Here is a 12784-nt window from a genome sequence, read left to right as displayed (position 1 = left end):
TGACTTGTTTATGCCATTCTATATACTAGATCAGCAGTTCTCAAACTGTGGGTGAGTTTATTTTTAAGGGGCCACCAGGGCCAGTGTTAGACTCTCTGGGGCACAGAGCAGAAAGTTCAAGCCCAAGCCCAGCCTCACAGGGCTGAAGCTGAGGCCCAAGTGTTTAAGTGAGGTGAAACTTGGGGTACGCAAGACAAATCAGACTCCTGAAAGGGATACAGTAGTCTGGGAAGGTTGAGAACCACTGTTTTAGGGTGCCAACTTGATTTTCAGAACATGCTGAGCATCAAAAAGTTAGACACCCAAAAACTGAGATACCTGAGATCACTAGTCACTTTTGAAAATTACAGCAACAATACATAACACTTTTGCTGACTGTTTGATTTTTCATATTTAAAAAAATTAAAAGTTCATTTTTCAATTGCTATTAATAATGACTTGTAATATTGTACCACCGAGGAGCCTTAGTCCTGGATCAGAACCCCATTGTGCTAGACACTGTACAAATACAGAACAAAAAGACCATCCCTGTCTCAGAGAGTTTATAGTCTAAGCATAAAGCGTCTCCAAAATTTCCATCCTGCAGTACCAAAGTGACATTGAAGTCAGGAACCTGGCCACAGAAATTAGGTCCAGAATGCCACTGAGAACGTGGGGCCTTGTTTATTTGAACTTGTGGAAAGAACAAATGCAAAACTCTTTGATTGGTGTCTCCTGTTTACTTAGGAAAATATCTAGAATACGGCAAGCCTTTGCTTGCATACTTTTTTAAAAGATGTGAACTAATCTACAGTATATGGCTCTGATGACTAGTGGTTATGAGCTGATGTTGCATTGCCTGTTGAATAACATTTCCCAGTTTTACTTTCTTTGAGTGGGTTCCGAGCATTACCAGTTATAGTGTTCAGATAGAATAAGGCCTGACCACAATGATGTTTCCACATCATAGCATGTAGAACAAGGGAGGTTTTTGTTAGGTTTGTAAAATTTACTTAGGAATGAAACTATGGATATGTCTGCACTGCCATGAGACACCCGTGTCTGGCCTGTGCCAGCTGGCTCGGGCTAAGGCACTATTTAATTGCGGTACAGATGTTCAGGCTTGGGCTCTAGAACCCTGCGAGGTGGGAGGGTCCCAGAGTACAGGCTGCAGCCCAAGTCCAAATTTCTGCACAGCAATTAAATGGGCCCTCAGCCTGAGTCAGCTGGCCTGGGTCAGCTGCATGTGTCTAATGGCAGTGTAGACATACCTTGTGAGGCCCTGTGCTTACTCCACGGCCTGGTGCTAAGGGAGTGGAAATGCAGTCCGAAAAGAGCCAAGTAAATACAGAAGAGGGGAGCGGAGCCTGTGAAGCATCTTCTCTCCTCTCCCAAGCTCTCCCAAGCCAGTGGCATTGAGAACACACTTGTGCTTCTAGGAGTGGCGGGACGCAAAGCCACCAGTATTACCAATATGCTCACCTTTAAAACCAGCAGGTCATAGAGCACAAAACCCCATGGGAGTTTAATCTTCAGCCCAGAGCTTCCACCCTCTATCTTCCTTGGGGGAGAAGAGTTAAAGCTAAAGCCTGCCTCATTAAGTCAATGGGAGTTTTGCCATTGACTTTGATCTAAGCAGGAGCAGTCCCTTGCCATGTGATTTTGCAAAGCACTTGCCTAATGGTTCGAAAACATGTACCTACCTGTTGATTTAAATGAGAGCACAACTGAACCAACAAGGAACACTTTTAAAAAGCCCACCCTTTGTGTGTAGCTATGGACCAAGCAGGGAACTCCTAGGGCTGGTTTACACTGGGGGGGGGTCGATGTAAGATATGCAACTTCAGCTACGGGACTAGTGTAGCTTAAGTCGATGTATCTTATTTCGACTTACCTCGGGTCTTCACGGCGCGGGATCAACGGCCGCAGCTCCCCCGTCGACTCCGCTACCGCCGCTTGCCCTGGTGGAGTTCCAGAATCGACAGGAGCGCATTCGGGGATCGATATTAGATTGATTACTACCCGCCGATTCAGCGGGTAGTCTGGACGTACCCCTAGTGGCACAGATACAATATTGCCAACCCCAAACATTCAAAAATAATGAGTTGGGTGCCCAAAATGATGAGACTAGTTTAAAAATCATGAGATTTTAACAAATAATTACTTTGGGGTTCTTATCATTTGCCATCTAGGATCATAGTCTTTAGAGTTCATGTTTTCAAGCTTTCCTCTGCAACATGAGGGCAGGAAACTTAGTCTTATTTAAATATAGCTGAGAGTCTCATCTAATCACACGATCCCAGAGTCTGAGGCTTTAAGAAAAGTACGAAATATTGTAAGACTTGTGACAAAATCATCAGAGTTGACAACACTGTAGCAAGCCACCAAACAGGAAATTTCAGCAGGTTTTTTGGTTTTTTTTGGTTTTTCGTCATTCTGCTTTTTCTTTTGTAAATAATAATACTCCCACAATTATTTTATTTATAAAATACCCTCTTCTAAGGGTGCTCTTGGTGCTGTATATTAGTACATTAAAAACAATAAAACATTAGTATAAACCTTCCTCGACAAACTTCCAAAGAAAAGAATCTTTCCATTATTGTCAAAGGAGTTAGGATTCTATACATGATTTGGATTTGTCTGTTAGGAACACCTAGTTCTTATGTAGCCTGTTTTTCACCCACAAACTCAAAGCACTTTCCAAAGAAGGAAGGAATCATTTGTCCCCAGTTTACAAATAGAGAAACTGAGGCACAAAGCAGTGAAATGACTTTTTTCCAAGATCTACCAATAAGCCACTTGTAGAGCCAGTTTTGGAACCCAGGGTATCCTGAATTCCAACGCAGAGCTCTAGCTACTGAATCACTCTGCACCCCCTATCTTTAATAGGTTACTTGCTTATGCCATTTATATGAAAATGTCAATAAAAATATAATTTACATACATAAATTCAACTTAGGCAGAGAGCAGTAAAAGAAACAATCGTGTCTGTTTTGACTTTTTTTTAAATAAAGACAAGTATCATGTATTTGAGAAAAACATGCCTATTGTAGCTGTTTGGAAATATGAAACTCTAGCTGCTAATACAAGTCCTAATTAAATGTGCAAGTCTGTTTTTGAGCTCAAACTGCAAGACAGCCTCAAACCAGACACCTCTGGATCTTTCATAGCATAATTTTCCCCACTCTCAATACAGATTTCCCTGACATTAAAAATATATCTCAGTTATCAGTATATATTGGATTGCAATTTAACAAATTTTTATCATTCACTGTTAGCATTAGCCTGAATCTCTTGGCTTGTTGGGAGTTAATTGCCAAAAGGTTTTATGATACACCTAATTGGTTCAGTCATCTTTCTGTACCATGAACCCAACCAGACTGCCAGTATGCCCTGAACTCAAATACGGGGTAAGAGCCCATCAGTTATTTAGTATGTGCTAGAAGCATGCATTTTCTTTTTTGCTCCATGTGAAAATAGTTAACCACATGGAAAGGGTTCCACCCCTCCACTTTGCAAAATGGTGAAATTAAGTTTTCCGTACAGCTACCAGGGGACCGCAGTAAATTACCCTGGTAACAGAGTTTACATTGATTCTGAAAAAAGCACTTGTCCATATGTAACAACGATAACCTTTTAGAAGGTTTGGAAAACAAATCTGACACCCCATTAAAAGGCAAATGATTTTTTTCTCCACACAAGAAAAAGAAACTTTTAAAACATAGAAGGCTATTAATAAATAATGGGGCTTTTTTATAGGAAAGGCTGACATGAAAGCTTAAGCTATAAACTGTATCAGAGGCAGTATTTTGACTTGTGGGGTTTATTTGTCAAAGCAGTGAGATGGGAGCTCATTTTTATTAGCTGCACAAAAGATATTTTATTGAATGTCACATTGTAATTTGATTTTAAAAGGAATAGAAAAAAATTACATTTTCTCGGATACATAATACTGCAAAAACATGATATTCATACTAACCACTAACACAATAAGAAGTAATGAAAGCCCTCCAAACTATACTCCAGTACTCTATCAATGAGAGTGTATCTTTTCAGTTTTCAAGTACCAGAATCTTTTTCCTGAATTCAGTTTGACCTATAATTGTCAGAATTAAAAGTTATTTTGCCCAAAACATAATATATATATACAAATAATTAAAAAGTTAAATAATTTTATGAGTTTTTTAATATTTCAAACTTTATTTCTTATTTTTTTTATGAATTTGGTAAACTTTTCCATGATAGTATCAGAGGGGTAGCCGTGTTAGTCTGAATCTGTAAAAAGCAACAGAGGGTCCTGTGGCACCTTTAAGACTAACAGAAGTATTGGAGCATAAGCTTTCGTGGGTGAATGCCCACTTCATCAGACACTTGCCACAGGACCCTCTGTTGCTTTTTCCATGATAAGAAGTCTAGTAATAAACAGCAGAGTATAACTGGGAATAAGAAGACCTACTGTAGGCTGTGGTCTGTTCTTTACTCCACAACTGACTTGATAAAAAACTTTGGGCAAGTTATTTAACCTATCTACAATATTCCTCAGTTTCCAGATTTTGAATACCCCCAAGGTGGGGTGTCAGAATGATCTTCTGATTCTGTCATACACTTCTGCTGAGACATTGGACAAGTCATCCAATACATTCTAACTAAAGAAACAATAAGTAACTAAAATGTAAAATCTGGTGGGCCAGTTTTTCTCAGCTGCAGCAAAAAGAAACACACAGGAAAAAGGTCTTGAGACAATGATACATATTTTAACTGTAAACACTTGTACTAGACCTAAACTGCTAAATTAGAGTATTTACTTTATCTTGGAGCTCAGTTGGCATCACCCTCTGGCAGCTGCTAGAGCTCAGACTCCCAGATGCTACTATAAGGTGGGTGCATAACTGGCTGGATAACCGTACTCAGAGAGTTGTTATTAATGGTCCCAATCCTGCTGGAAAGGCATAACGAGTGGGGTTCCACAGGGGTCTGTTTTGGGACCGGCTCTGTTCAATATCTTCATTAACGACTTAGATATTGGCATAGAAAGTACGCTTATTAAGTTTGCGGATGATACCAAACTGGGAGGGATTGCAACTGCTTTGGAGGACAGGGTCATAATTCAAAATGATCTGGACAAATTGGAGAAATGGTCTGAGTTAAACAGGATGAAGTTTAACAAAGACAAATGCAAAGTGCTCCACTTAGGAAGAAAAAATCAGTTTCACACATACAGAATGGGAAGAGACTGTCTAGGAAGGAGTACGGCAGAAAGGGATCTAGGGGTTATAGTGGACCACAAGCTAAATATGAGTCAACAGTGTGATGCTGTTGCCAAAAAAGCAAACATGATTCTGGGATGTATTAACAGGTGTGTTGTGAGCAAGACACGAGAAGTCATTCTTCCGCTCTACTCTGCTCTGGTTAGGCCTCAGCTGGAGTATTGTGTCCAGTTCTGGGCACCGCATTTCAAGAAAGATGTGGAGAAATTGGAAAGGGTCCAGAGAAGAGCAACAAGAATGATTAAAGGTCTTGAGAACATGACCTATGAAGGAAGGCTGAAAGAATTGGGTTTGTTTAGTTTGGAAAAGAGAAGACTGAGAGGGGACATGATAGCAGTTTTCAGGTATCTAAAAGGGTGTCATAAGGAGGAGGGAGAAAACTTGTTCGCCTTAGCCTCTGAGGATAGAACAAGAAGCAATGGGCTTAAACTGCAGCAAGGGAGGTCTAGGTTGGACATTAGGAAAAAGTTCCTAACTGTCAGGGTGGTTAAACACTGGAATAGATTGCCTAGGGAGGTTGTGGAATCTCCATCTCTGGAGATATTTAAGAGTAGGTTAGATAAGTGTCCATCAGGGATGGTCTAGATGGTATTTGGTCCTGCCATGCGGGCAGGGGACTGGACTCGATGACCTCTCGAGGTCCCTTCCAGTCCTAGAATCTATGAATCTATGAATCTATGCTGGATCCCTGCAAGAAAAAACAGAGGGGGAAAAACATTAGAGGGTTTACAAAAATCACCTGAAAATGGCAAGTAGAAGGATGTATACGCTGTGCTAAGCTATGTCCCGTGTCTCCCATTAAAAGTCTCCTAAGTCCCTTATGCGCTTTTAAAAATCTAATAAAGAATGGTTTAATTTTCATATTTATTTGCAACCATCTATAGAGTCTATGGCAGAGCTCTAATTCTCCAATTAATTCTACAAGATGGATAAAAATAACCAATAGAAAGTGTATCATTTTCTGCTCAAATCTATTTGAAAGCCTGGCCTCAGCTCAGAAAAATGAAAAAAGAACACAGCGTTAATAACTATTGTAAAAGTTAAAAACATGGCACCTCTCACATGGACCACACCACCACTCTGAACTGGCTGTTCTCAATGCAGCAGGGGCCAGGCTTCCACACACCCCAACAGCTGGGAGACATCCCTTCTAAGCCATAGTGGCTGTCTGGTGCTGTGAGGGCATAGTCCCTGAGGATGCAAGTATGCCTCCCCAGGCAGGCCAGAACCAGTGACTGGAATAAACCATTTGGACTAGCATAGCATGGGGTACACATATCTGTTCCTTTGCTCTGTGTCTCTACATGGCTTCATGGTAGAGCAATTTTCAAATGTTGCGTCACTACTCCAACTGTACTTGCACAGCTATGTGGCCTCATCCCTACCAGTCTTATTAGCATATGCTAGTAGATCACTAGCATACCCCATCGTTAGTTAATATATCCTAACTGTTGCTGTACATCAAAAAGGGCCCACAGCAAACTCTACCAGGGAAAAAGTAAGTGTATTCAGCTGCCCGGCTGACTCCATTGGTGTTCCCAGTGATTCTCCCGCTCTCTCTGCCTCCTTTTATCATTCACTTTAGGGCAAACACATACCAGTTTCCCTGCAAAAACTACCTCCTGGTTTACACCTAACCCAACCCATAACTAGCTTGCATGTACTCAATTTATGTTGGTCTTGAGGGATTCAGAACAGAGGCTTTGTGTGCTTATCCCTGTCATAAGGATATGGGATAACCCCTGTTATCCCTGCCAATCTTTATGCACCCATGCTTCAGTGTGCACATGCTCTGGGTGAACCAAGCCACCCCTTCTGAAAACTGTGAGCATGTCCTTTTCTTACTTATACACCACAATAAGCATAAAAATGGCCCTTAGCAGCTGCACAAGCTTTTGGAAATTCAGTCTGTACCTCTGTTTGCCCCAGTTGCCTGATCTGTAAAATGGGATAAGAACATTCATCTAAATCACTGTGGTACTGTATTATCAGGATCAGGCAACATTTGTACGGCACTTTGACATCTTTAAATAGATAGAGCTATAGAAATGCAAAGTGTTGTTGTTATTCTCTTTGGGGTTATCAGATCCAGGGTTTTAGTTAAGCCTCATCATTAATTATAAAAATAGTAATTCCTAAGAGATCAATTTCACCAGTTTTTGAAATTCTTCAGATGGTGACTAGCAAGTCAAATATCTGAGTAACTCCTTGTTTGCTTTATCAAAAGGACTGACACCAAATCAGACTTATTTTAGTTATTGTGCCAATTCTGCATCAGTCAGCATTTCTACGGAAGGAGGAGACAGGCTTTGCATACCACAGCAGGTGTTTAAAGGGACACCATAGGCACGGTCCTATCGCTGTTCATTCTGAGCAAATACTCCCCACCTATGTCTTTCACCCTGGCATGTAACCAGGGAGAGTATGTGTGGAGTGAACAAACAATGGGGATGGCCTCTTTATGCCTGGCCCTCATAAATTCCATTTGCTTAGCAGCCAATTTTTGTAGGGGATACGGTTCTTTCTGCACATTTGGAGGCGTGACTGTAGATTCTCATCAAAAATAGCTGGCAGTGATTAGGATGGGCAGTGGGAGCTGGTCTGGGCCTTGTGTGACTGCAGGTTTTGTAGCATTGTAGCAGTATGTTTTTTGAAGCATAATATTTTAATTTGCATGGAATCCTCAGGGTTCTCTCTCCTTGCTTTTGCCAGCAACTAAACAAAATAACAGATTAGTTTCCTTCAGCGGTGTTAATAATTATATTCAGACCTTTTGCAATGTGAACAATCTTAATATTTTTTTCATCCTGTTGACATTCATACTATCGGAGTTACATTGTGTATTATCCCTTATCCCTGTTAAGAATAGATAGATTTTATTTTTACTCATTACTACTGCTTTTTTTAGCTACTTTTCCAAAAGTTAGTTTTCATTAAACTGGAATATCACTTGCAAAAATGAAGTGTTCCTCTGTCATGTGAACGCTATTAAAAATGTCCCCTTTTGATGTACAACCCCTTTAAATCTCTCTATAGATGTGAAAGTCATCTGGCTCTAAAGCAGGGGTACTTATTTGGGTTTTTTTACAACCTGCAGAGAATAAAACTAATAAATATTTCTAGTTCTTCAAAGATTGATTTATTATCAGTTCCAAAAACATGCCTTTTCATTTGGAAGTCATTTGCTCAGTTATGATTACATATAAACAGCTGCTAAGGGTCAACATAGGCCAGGGTGCTTGTTACTGCTTGCACTCCTTATGAGTTTAGCTCTGTGTGGCTAGTATGGGTGTCCTGGGATTCCAAAGTCTGTACTGATTACCAGCAAAAGCCTCTTTAAAATCAGCAGAAGCAGTCTAGGGATTAATGGTGCCAAGGCAGTCTGAGGCACTGTAGCAATGCCTTAGGTCATAAAGTGAGCAATGACAATTGTCCTGTCCTTGCTGATTCTATCACTCTCCGAGTTTTTTAGCATCACACAGAAGTCAAAAGGAGTCTTTGGATCTGAGTGATACTATCATCTAATATGAAGGGGTTTTTTGTTTTTCAGATAGGTAGCATGTCTTAGTTACCTTGACTGTATGAACTTTACTCTGGAGCATTGCACCTCTTAGCAATTCTAATTTTTTTTTAAACAAGTTACATGTTATAGAAAGGAAAGGAAGGAAGGAAGGTGAATATTTTCACAGCTATTTGATTTGTCACTTAGGATATTAGGAAATTACTAAACATGCACAAAATTGTAGGTCTGTTAGGTATAAAAAGTATACAATAGCCCCAGCCCTGGGGAAAACAGTGATATTAACTATTAGGTGTATGAATAGTTGGGATCTAAGTCACATACTTTTCACCTCTAGACATTTAAGATTAAATCCTGGCTTAGGTAAAAAATTAAAAAGATTTTTCATCCCTGGCACATGAATGCATCAGAAAACCAATACAGGGTCTTTACATGCGTCTGACGAAGTGGGTATTCACCCACGAAAGCTTATGCTCCAATACATCTGTTAGTCTTAAAGGTGCCACAGGACTCTCTGTTGCTCAATACAGGGTTGGCACTCTGTGCTGAAGATCTGGGGATGGAGATAAAGAAGTATTCAGGATTCTCGAGCTATGATAATTTTGAATGAGAAAGATTTCAAAGCATACTGGGAATTCCCCTGAAGTTGAATCTGGCCTTCAGAGTAGGATTTTGTATATTACATTGATGCACAGCAAAATATTTCATCACAAGAAGGATATACTTTTTTAACGTGCCTTAAAACTATTCCCAGATGAGAAAGTATCTCTCCAAATGAGTGAGACGTGGCAGATTTTCAAATCAGAACTGAGATGCAGTAGTAGAGCTGTGCAGGGAAATTTTCACCGTGGCTGCCAATGCTGTTCCTGGCTCAAGCCAGTGCTAGTAGCCATATTTCATATGCATTAAATCCACTGTCAAAAACAAATAAACCAACCAGCAGTTCAGGTTCAGAGTGCTGTAGCAAATCATTAGCTATTCTGAACACCAATAAGTACAACATATGTTAAAGACCTTTAAATCAAGGGTGGGATTTTCAAATGCACTGAAGTGACTTTGGAACCGGCATCCTCTTGACTTTCAATGAGACTGTGCTCTTAAGTTACTTGGGTGCTTTCAAAAGCCCCATCTTAAATTCATGGGAGCCCTTTGAGGACCCAAACGTGCATTCACTGTGCATGTAAAACTCCCACTCAAATCATCAGGCGCTTGGGATCACAAAGAATAGTGCAGGATCATGTGCCTGTAGTTGATCTGTAGGTCTTTTATATTTTTCATGAATAATTTTTAATATGGTTTGGCACAAATCATTACCAATGGCATTTCAGAGTTCAAATGCAAAGAACATGGATTCAGCAATGTAACTCATTTCTGACAGGATAAGAATGTTAAATCAAGAACAGGACATTTGCTTAACCAGTATGGAGACACTTTGCCGCATATCACTTCTATATTCAAGATGCCTGTGTACTATTTCAGCTGTTTCTCCATAGTCCAGCTTTAGCTTCTCCATGTAACATGTCTAACATGATGAGGTATGGTCTCATCTCATGTGGCATGGCACAGAGAGACAATTAGATAACTAGATAAGCTGTGATAACTAGATGAGCAGAGACAAGCCCACTAGATTAGCAGACCTAAAATAAAGTCAGATGACAGAGGAAGGAAAGAGCATAAACTAGAGGACAGACCAAAGAAAAGCTATAATAAAAGAAAAGAAAATTGCATGGGAGGTGAACATTCTCTCTGGGGTCCCCAACTTTACCACCAGAGTCACCACTACACACACACACACACACACACACACACAAAACTAGTCTCTAACTAAAGAAAGTGGTATGTTTTGTAGATGGATGTGCTATAGTATATAGAGAACTCTGCACACAGGACCTGATCCAGCTCCTACTGAAGTCAATGGCAAAACTTCAAGAGACTTCAGTAAGTTCAGGGTCAGTCCCGTATAGTATGAAAGTTTGATTTTGGACAGGAAAGCTATCTAGAAGCAACTAGGATGACTTTAGGAGAGGGGAAGGAAATCTACAATGCAAGAGAAGAGGAAAGGATGGGGAGGATAGCCTTTGAAACTAATATTTCTAATAATATTTCTTGAGCCAGAGCTTCTGTTCTTACTACCCTCAGACCAACATGAAACAATGATCAGTTCTCTGTCCTTTGCAAGCATGCAGGTGATTGTCTTAATTGGAATTAGATTGGCGTAGGCTTTGCTCCAATGCTAAAACATAAGCTTCTGTAGCTTGTGCTAAAAAAACTAGTCCTCTAGTAGGATCTAAAGAGGGGGATGCGTAACACTAACTAAATAGTAGGTTGCACTCATACATGCACATATAACGGGGCCATAAAGTAACATTGGTATTATGCTCTGCTCCAAGAGATTTCCATTTGCTGGACAGTACCCTAATGATATTTATGGAGGTGTCCGGAGGATGACAATTCCACTTTGTGACAACTATCAAATTTGTTACAGTACAAAATTTGTTTTAATTCTGCATTGGAATGAAAATAAAACCTTTCAAATGTTTTGGTGAAATGGAATTGTGTTGAAATGGCTGTTTTCAGATGGAAAACTCAAGTTTTTGAACTCTCTCTGTCTCTCGCTCTCTCTCTCATCACCCTGGACCATGAAAACCTTACGACAAAAACTTTGTTGAAATCGATACATCTCTGCAATACATTTCAGCTTCAAAAAACCAGCTTATTTTCATGAAATTTAATTTCAGCAAAAATGATCTCACCAACTCTAGATATACATGAATGGCAGAGGAAATATAAACAATATCCTGTCTCTCTAAGGGCCTGATCTAAAGTTCATTGAAGTCAATGGAAAGCCCTGATAAGAATTCTGACCCTAACTGAGATTTAGTGGTTCACAAGCCCAAAAAGCCTTTAGGAGGCAATCAATAGTTTTAGCCATTAACTTTCTTTTTAGATATATATTTGCCCTTTTTCATTACATTTGACTTTTGATAGAGCTTCTTTTTGGACCATGGTTTATAGCCATGAGTTGGAGTGAAAACAATTTGGTGGAGTAACAGGACAACATTTGTGTTACTGTAAGGCTGTGATGTGGACCATGGAACAGGCCATATAATCTCAGGTTTCAGAGTAGCAGCCGTGTTAGTCTGTAGCCGCAAAAAGAACAGGAGTACTTGTGGCACCTTTGTTAGTCTCTAAGGTGCCACAAGTACTCCTGTTCTTTTTGCTATATAATCTGTGCATCCCAGATACAATAGTCAGGGATGTAATTTCATCCCATCACAGGCAATCAGTATGATATTTGTCCTCCTGTTTTCTGTTCCTCAGCCAGTTACACTAAACTGTCCCCAAACCTGTTCATTATTAGCTGGCCAAATTCTTTTTGAGACATTACAGAAGAAGCGAGTCTTGAAGAGGAATTAGTTAAAGGAAAAGGTGGGGGCAGACAGGATCAGTTTTGGAGAGGAAATTAACTAATACAATGGCTTTATTCTGGACTCTAACTTTATTATAGAAATGCTACCAAGCATTATTTCCTTTTGGAACTTGATGGCCACAATGAATGTCTTGAGAAAATCACAGTGCCCTGACAGAGACAAACTGGGGGACCAATAAGATTAGAACACTTAAAGGACACTGTTCAACTTTATCAATATGACTTAATCTTGTTCCCCTCACCTCATAACCCCAGAAGTGAGGACAGTAATAACACCCAAGGAAGACTGAAGGCCAGACCTTTCTGTTTGTGGCTGTTCAATATCAGAACTAGAACATATTTGTGCTTTACTGACTTCATGACATAGTTCTTTTATTGCTCTATTGGGAGTAAGTTGGTTAATATAAAAATTATTAGGGCCTACAAATACAAAATTTTGTCATGTAGACAAGCTATTTGTCATGTAGACTAGCTATTTGAGGTTTTGCTAATTTCATTTGAATATGACTGAACTTACAATCACTTTCAAATTGCAATGTGTTTGGTAAGAGTGGGAAACTGTACTAAATTGTTCTATATGGTCCTGAT

The sequence above is a fragment of the Terrapene carolina genome, unplaced genomic scaffold, assembly GCF_002925995.2.
Source record: "Terrapene carolina triunguis isolate 2854851 unplaced genomic scaffold, T_m_triunguis-2.0 Scaffold25, whole genome shotgun sequence".
Classification (NCBI taxonomy): Eukaryota; Metazoa; Chordata; order Testudines; family Emydidae; genus Terrapene; species Terrapene triunguis.
Note: the sequence above shows the minus strand (reverse complement) of the source record.